This window comes from Nerophis ophidion, linkage group LG05, assembly GCF_033978795.1.
Source record: "Nerophis ophidion isolate RoL-2023_Sa linkage group LG05, RoL_Noph_v1.0, whole genome shotgun sequence".
Classification (NCBI taxonomy): Eukaryota; Metazoa; Chordata; class Actinopteri; order Syngnathiformes; family Syngnathidae; genus Nerophis; species Nerophis ophidion.
In genome coordinates, this window is record NC_084615.1 from 27,844,157 (window position 1) to 27,852,767 (window position 8,611).

The 8,611-nt window shown below is 41.3% G+C and overlaps 2 non-coding genes across 2 annotated transcripts; both read left to right on the top strand.

Annotated features, from left to right (window-relative positions):
• The first annotated feature begins 6,011 nt into the window (after positions 1-6,011).
• On the top strand, positions 6,012-6,083 carry trnag-ucc (transfer RNA glycine (anticodon UCC)). The gene has a single exon. It is a non-coding gene; the product is annotated as a tRNA-Gly (tRNA).
• Positions 6,084-7,993: 1,910 nt separating this feature from the next.
• Positions 7,994-8,065, top strand: trnag-ucc (transfer RNA glycine (anticodon UCC)). The gene has a single exon. It is a non-coding gene; the product is annotated as a tRNA-Gly (tRNA).
• The last annotated feature ends 546 nt before the right edge of the window (positions 8,066-8,611 follow it).

Here is an 8,611-nt window from a genome sequence, read left to right on the forward strand (position 1 = left end):
GGGAACGTCCAGTCAGTTGAAATGTTTCACCTAATTATTGATCACCAAAAATTTCAGTGATAACAGCCAATTTCTAATTGTTTATTTTATATTTTAGAAATTTTAAGGCAAAACAACGGTGTGATGGATAGGCATTGGTGGTATAGTGTTTAGCATAGCTACCTTCCAAGCAGTTGACACGAGTTTGATTCCTGCCCAATGAATAGCTGTTGTTATATTGGAAAAGTGCATCCATCCATCCATCCATTTTCTACCGCTTATTCCCTTTTGGGGTCTCGGGAGGCGCTGACGCATATCTCAGCTACATTCAGACGGAAGGCGGGGTACACCCTGGACAGGTCGCCACCTCGTCGCAGGGCCAACACAGATAGACAGACAACATTTACACTCACATTCAAACACTAGGGCCAATTTAGTGTTGCCAATCAACCTATCCCGAGGTGCATGTCTTTGGAAGTGGGAGGAAGCCGGAGTACCCGGAGGGAACCCACGCATTCACGGGAGAACTTCTAAGCTCCACACCGAAAGATCCTGAGCCTGGATTTGAACCTAGGACTGCTGGAACTTCGTATTGTGAGGCAGACGCACTAACCCCTCTTCTACCGTGAAGCCCTGGAAAAGTCCAGTCAGTTGAAACTTCTTTTTTAACTATAGATCAGCAAAAAATTCAGAGATAATAGCCATTTTCCTACGATTTATTTTAGAACTTGAAATTTCAAGGCATAAATTGTCCACTGACTAAATATTGGTGGTACCTTCCAAGTAGTCCACCTGGGTTTCATTTCCGGGCAATACATGACATGTGTTATCTTGGCAACGTCCAGTCAGTTGACAGTCTTTACTTAACTACAGATCAGCAAAAATCCCAGGTATAACAGCCAATTTCTATTTGTTTATTTTAGATTTTAGAATTTCAAGGCAAAAATCATCAAAGAACCAAGCATTTGTGTATAGTGGCTAGCATAGTTGCCTTAAAAGAATTAGACCCGGTTTTGATTCCCAATCAGTGCATGGCTTGTGTTATTTTGGCAACGTCCAGTTAGTTGAAAGTTGTTACTCAACTATTGTTCAACAAAAAACCCAGAGATAGCAGGCACCATTTTATTTTTGTTTATTTTAGATTGTAGAATTTCAAAGCAAAAATTAACAAAGAACCAGGCATTTGTGTATAGTGGCTAGCATAGCTACCTTCCAAGCAGTCCACCTGGTTCCATTCCCTGCCAATGCATGGCTTGTGTTATCTTGGGAACGTCCAGTCAGTTGAAATGTTTCACTTAATTATTGATCACCAAAAAATCCAACAATAACAGCCAATTTCTAGTTGTTTATTTTACATTTTAGAAATTTCGAGGCAAAACACTTTTAAGGGATAGGCATTGTTGGTATAGTGTTTGGCGAAGCTGCCTTCCCTAGCTGTTGACCTGTGTTCCATTCTCGGCCAATGCATGGCTGCTGTTAGATTGGAAGTGTCCAGTCAGTTGAAATTTCTTATTTAAGTTAACTATGGATCAATAAAAAACTCAGAGATAATAGCCATTTTCCTATGATTTATTTTAGAACTTAGAATTTCAAGGCAAAAATTGTCCACTCACTAAATATTGGTGGTATAGTGGCTAGAATAGCTGCCTATCAAGCAGTTAAACTGGGTTCCCTTTCCGGCCAATGCATGGCTTGTGTTTGCTTGGCAACGTCCAGTCAGTTGAAATGTTTCAGCCGATTCCTAGTTGTTTATTTTACATTTTAGAAATTTCTAGGCAAAACATTTCTAAGGGACAGGCATTGGTGGAATAGTGGTTAGCATAGCTGCCTTCCAAGCAGTTGTCTTGGGTGTAACACCTGGCCTGTTACCTGGCTTAAGTTATATTGGCTATGTCCAGTCAGTTAAAAGATCTTATTTAACTATTGATCAGCAAAAAACTCAGAGATAGTAGCCATTATCCTATGATTTATTTTTGAACTAAGAATTTCATGGCAAAAACTGTCCTCGGACGGATTTAGTGGCTACCAAAATTGCTTTCCAAGCAGTCAACCTGGGTTCCATTTCCGGCCAATGCATGGCTTGTGTTATCTTGGGAACGTCCATCCATCCATCCATCATCTTCCGCTTATCCGAGGTCGGGTCGCGGGGGCAGCAGCCTAAGTAGGGAAGCCCAGACTTCCCTATCTCCAGCCACTTCGTCTAGCTCTTCCCGGGGGATCCCGAGGCGTTCCCAGGCCAGCCGGGAGACATAGTCTTCCCAACGTGTCCTGGGTCTTCCCCGTGGCCTCCTACCAGCTGGACGTGCCCTAAACACATCCCTAGGGAGGCGTTCGGGTGGCATCCTGACCAGATGCCCGAACCACTTCATCTGGCTCCTCTCGATGTGAAGGAGCAGCGGCTTTACGTTGAGCTCCTCCCGGATGGCAGAACTTCTCACCCTATCTCTAAGGGAGAGCCCCGCCACCCAGCGGAGGAAACTCATTTTGGCCGCTTGTACCCGTGATCTTATCCTTTCGGTCATGACCCAAAGCTCATGACCATAGGTGAGGATGGGAACGTAGATCGACCGGTAAATTGAGAGCTTTGCCTTCCGGCTCAGCTCCTTCTTCACCACAACGGATCGATACAACGTCCGCATTACTGAAGACGCCGCACCGATCTGCCTGTCGATCTCACGATCCACTCTTCCCCCACTCGTGAACAAGACTCCTAGGTACTTGAACTCCTCCACTTGGGGCAGGGTCTCCTCCCCAACCCGGAGATGGCACTCCACCCTTTTCCGGGCGAGAACCATGGACTCGGACTTGGAGGTGCTGATTCTCATTCCGGTCGCTTCACACTCGGCTGCGAACCGATCCAGTGAGAGCTGAAGATCCCGGCCAGATGAAGCCATCAGGACTACATCATCTGCAAAAAGCAGAGACCTAATCCCGTGGCCACCAAACCGGAACCCCTCAACGCCTTGACTGCGCCTAGAAATTCTGTCCATAAAAGTTATGAACAGAATCGGTGACAAAGGACAGCCTTGGCGGAGTCCTACCCTCACTGGAAACGTGTCCGACTTACTGCCAGCAATGCGGACCAAGCTCTGACACTGATCATACAGGGAGCGGACTGCCACAATAAGACATTCCGATACCCCATACTCTCTGAGCACTCCCCACAGGACTTCCCGAGGGACACGGTCGAATGCCTTCTCCAAGTCCACAAAGCACATGTAGACTGGTTGGGCAAACTCCCATGCACCCTCAAGAACCCTGCCGAGAGTATAGAGCTGGTCCACAGTTCCACGACCAGGACGAAAACCACACTGTTCCTCCTGAATCCGAGGTTCGACTATCCGGCGAAGCCTCCTCTCCAGTACACCTGAATAAACCTTACCGGGAAGGCTGAGGAGTGGGATCCCACGATAGTTGGAACACACCCTCCGGTCCCCCTTCTTAAAGAGAGGGACCACCACCCCGGTCTGCCAATCCAGAGGTACCGCCCCCGATGTCCACGCGATGCTGCAGAGTCTTGTCAACCAAGACAGCCCCACAGCATCCAGAGCCTTAAGGAACTCCGGGCGGATCTCATCCACCCCCGGGGCCTTGCCGCCGAGGAGCTTTTTAACTACCTCAGCGACCTCAGCCCCAGAAATAGGAGAGTCCACTACAGATTCCCCAGGCACCGCTTCCTCAAAGAAAGACGTGTTGGTGGGATTGAGGAGGTCTTCGAAGTATTCCCTCCACCGATCCACAACATCCGTCAGTTGAAATTTTTCAATCCAGCGATAACAGCCAATTTCTGTTTCTTTTACTTTTTACACATTTTAAGGCAAAACACCTGTCAAAGGGACAGGTATTGGTGGAATAGTGGTTAACATAGCTACCTTCCTGGTTAGCATAGCTGCCTTTCAAGCAGTTGCCTGGGTTCGATTCCCACCCAATGTGTGGCTGTTGTTATACTGGAAAAGTACAGTCAGTTGAAGTTTCTTTTTTATTTATAGATTAGCAAAACACTCAGAGAAAATTGCCATTTTCCAATGATTTATTTTAGAACTTAGAATTTCAAGGCGAAAATTGTCCACTAACTAAATATTGGTGGTATAATGGCTAGCATAGCTACCTTCCAAGCGGGATACCCCGGGAAGAGCTAGACGAAGTGGCTGGGGAGAGGGAAGTCTGGGCATTCCTGCTTAGGCTGCTGCCCCCGCGACCCAAACCTCGGATAAGCGGAAGGAGATGGATGGATGGATGGTATAATGGCTAGCAAAATTGCCTTCCAAGCTGTGGACCTGGGTTCCATTTCATGCCAATGCATGTCTTGTGTTATCTTGGGATTGTCCCATCAGTTGAAAGTTATTACTTAACTATTGATGAGCAAAAAAAAAAAAACAGATATAACACCCATCTCCTAATTGTATATTTTAGATTTTAGTATTGCAAGGAAAACATTATCCAAGTACCAAGCATTTGTGTATAGTGGCTAGCATAGTCCCCTTAAAAGAATTAGACCATGTTTTGATTCCCAATCAGTGTATGGCTTGTGTTATTTTGGCAACGTCCAGTCAGTTGAAAGTTGTTACTCAACTATTAATCAACAAAAAACCCAGAGATAGCAGGCACATTTTTTTTTTTGGTTTATTTTAGATTTTAGAATTTCAAGGCAAAAATTATCAACACTTGGAATTTCAAGGCAAAAATTGTCCTCGGACTAAATATTGGTAGTATATTGGCTACCAAAATTGCCTTCCAAGCTGTCGACCTGGGTTCCATTTCCGGCCAATGCATGGCTTGTGTTATCTTGGGAACGTCTAGTCAGTTGAAATTTTTCATTTAATTATTGATCACCAAAAAATCCAGCAATAACAGCGAATTTCTAATTGTTTATTTTACATTTTAGAAATTTCAAGGCAAAACACTTCTGAGTGGCAGGCATTGGTGGTATGGTGGTTAGCGTAGCTGCCTTCCAAGCAGTCAATCCGGGTTCGATTCCCGGCAAATGCGTGGCTGCTGTTATATTGGAAGTGTCCAGTCAGTCGCAAATTCTTATTTAAGTTAACTATGGATCAGTAAAAAACTCAGAGATAATAGCCATTTTCCTATGATTTATTTTAGAACTTAGAATTTCAAGGCAAAAATTGTCCACTCACTAAATATTGGTGGTATAGTGGCTAGAATAGCTGCCTATCAAGCAGTTAAACTGGGTTCCCTTTCCGGCCAATGCATGGCTTGTGTTTGCTTGGCAACGTCCAGTCAGTTGAAAGTCTTTACCTAACTACTGATCAGCAAAAAACCCATGTATAACAGCCAATTTCTATGTGTTTATTTTACATAGCCAATTTATATGTGTTTATTTTACATTTTAGAAATATCAAGTCAAAAACCAACTAAGGACCAAGCATTGGTGGTTAGCATAGTTACCTTCAAAGCAGTTATCTTGGGTGTGATTTCCGGCCAGTTATCTGGCTTAAGTTATATTGGCTATGTCCAGTCAGTTAAAAGTTCTTATTTAACTATTAATCAGCAAACAAACCCAGAGATAGCAACCATTTTCTTATGGTTTATTTTAGAACTTAGAATTTCAAGGGCAAAAATTGTCAACTATCTAAATATTGGTGGTATAGTGGCTAGAATAGCTACCTTCCAGGCAGTTGCCCTGGGTTCCCTTTCAGGCTAATGCATGGCTTGTATAACTTTGGGAATGTCCAGTCAGTTGAAATTTCTTATTTAAGTTAACTATAGATCAGCAAAAAAATTAAAGATAAAAGCCATTTTCCTATGATTTATTTTAGAACTTTGAATTTTAAGGTAAAAATTGTCGTCAAATTAAATATTGGTGATATAGTGGCTAGCAAAATTGCCTTCCAAGCAGTCGATTTGGGTTCAATTGCCTGCCAATGCATGGCTTGTGTTATCTTGGGAACGTGCAATCAGTTGAAATTTTTCACTTAATTATTGATCAGCAAAAAATCCAACAATAACAGCCAATTTCTATTTGTTTATTTTACATTTTAGAAAGTTCACGGAAAAACATTTGTAAAAGACAGGCATTGGTGGTATAGTGGTTAGCATAGCTGCCTTCCAAGCAGTTGACCCGGGTTTGAGTCCCGGCCAGTGCATGGCTGCTGTTAGATTGGTTATGTCCACTCAGTTTAATTTTCTTTTTTAAGTTAACTATGGATCAGCATAGATAGAAGGCACATTTTTTTGTTTTTGTTTATTTAAGATTTTAGAATTTCAAGGCAAAAAATAATCAAAGAACCAAGCATTTGTGTATAGTGGCTAGCATAGCATCCTTTTAAGCAGTCCAACTGGGTTCCATTCCCGGCCAATGCATGGCATATGTTATCTTGGCAACGTACAGTCAGTTGAAAATTTTCACTTAATTATTGATCACAAAAAAATCCAACAATAACAGCCAATTTCTAGTTGTTTATTTTACATTTTAGAAATTTCAAGGAAAAACATTTGTAAAAGACTGGCATTGGTGGTATAGTGGCTAACAAAATTGCCTTACAAGCTGTGGACCTGGGTTCCATTTGCGGCCAATGCATAGCTTGTGTTATCTTGGGATTGTCCGGTTAGTTGAAAGTTATTACTTAACTACTGATCAGCAAAAGAAACAGTTATAAGAGCCAGTTCCTAATTGTATATTTTAGATTTTAAAATTTAAAGGCAAAAATTATCCAAGAACCAAGCATTTGTGTATAGTGGCTAGCATAGTTACCTTAAAAGAATTAGACCCGGTTTTGATTTCCAATCAGTGGATGGTTTTTGTTATTTTGGCAACGTCCAGTCTGTTGAAAGTTTTTACTCAACTATTAATCAACAAAAAACCCAGAGATAGCAGGCACATTTTTTTTTTTTGTTTATTTAAGATTTTAGAATTTCAAGGCAAAAATAATCAAAGAACCAATCAATTGTGTATAGTGGCTAGCATAGCTACCTTCCAAGCAGTCCACCTGGGTGCACTTCCCGGCCAATGCATGGGATGGGTTACCTTGGCAACGTCCAGTCAGTTGAACGTCTTAAATTAACTACTGATCAGCAAAAAACCCCGGTACAACAGCCAATTTCTATTTGTTTATTTTAAATTTCAGAATTTCAAGGCAAAAATTATCAAAGAACCAAGCATTTGTGTATAGTGGCTAACATAGCATCATTTTAAGCAGTCCAACTGGGTTCCATTCCTGGCCAATGCATGGCATTCGTTATCTTGACAACGTCCAGTCAGTTGAAAGTTTTTACATAACTACTGATCAGCAAAAACCCCAGTGAAAACAGCCAATTTCCATGTGTTCATTTTACATTTTAAAAATATATAGTCAAAAGAACATGAAAGATCAGGCATTGGTGGGATAGTGGTTAGTATAGCTGCCTTCTATGCAGTTGTCCTGGGTTTGATTCCGGCCAATGATTTGCTGTTGTTAAAGTGGAAAAGTTCAGTCAATTGAAGTTTTTTATCTATTTATAGATCAGCAAAAAACTCAGAGATTATTGCCATTTTCCAATGATTTATTTTAGAACTTAGAATTTCAATGCAAAAATTGTCCACTGACTAAATATTGGTGGTATAGTGTCGAGCATAGTTTCCTTAAAAAAATTAGACGCGGTTTTGATTCCCAATCAGTGTATGGCTTGTGCTATTATGGCAATGTCCAGTCAGTTGAAAGTTGTTACTCAACTATTAAGGAACAAAAAACCCAGAGATAGTAGGCACATTTTTGGGGGGGGGTTATTTTCGATTTTAGAATTTCAAGACAAAAATTATCAAAACTTGGAATTTCAAGGCAAAAATTGTCCTCGGACAAAATATTGGTAGTATATAGGCTACCAAAATTGTCTTCCAAGCAGTCAACCTGGGTTTCATTTCCGGCCAATGCATGGCTTGTGTTATCTTGGGAACGTCCAGTCAGTTGAAATTTTTCACTTAATTATCGATCACCAAAAAATCCAGCGATAACAGTGAATTTCTAATTGTGTATTTTACATTTCAGAAATTTCAAGGCAAAACACTTCTGAGTGGCAGGCATTGGTGGTATAGTGGTTAGCATAGCTGCCTTCCAAGCAGTTGACCAGGGTTCAATTCCCGGCCAATGCATGGCTACTGTTATATTGGAAGTGTCCAGTCAGTCGCAAATTCTTATTTAAGTTAACTATGGATCAGCAAAAAACTCAGAGATAATAGCCATTTTCCTATGATTTATTTTAGAACTTAGAATTTCAAGGCAAAAATTGTCCACTCACTAAATATTGGTGGTATAGTGGCTAGAATAGCTGCCTATCAAGCAGTTAAACTGGGTTCCCTTTCCGGCCAATGCATGGCTTGTGTTTTCTTGGGAATGTCCAGTCAGTTGAAATTTTTCACTTAATTATTGATCACCAAAAACCCAGCAATAACAGCCAATTTCTACTTGTTTATTTTACATTTTAAAAAATTCGAGGTAAAACACTTCTAAGGGATAGGCATTGGTGGTATAGTGTTTTGCATAGCTGCCTTCCCTAACTGTTGACCTGTGTTCAATTTTCGGCCAATGCATGGTTGCTGTTAGATTGGAAGTGTCCAGACAGTTAAAATTTCTTAAGTTAACTATGAATCAGCAAAAAAATGTGATATAATAGCCATTTTCCTATGATTTGTTTTAGA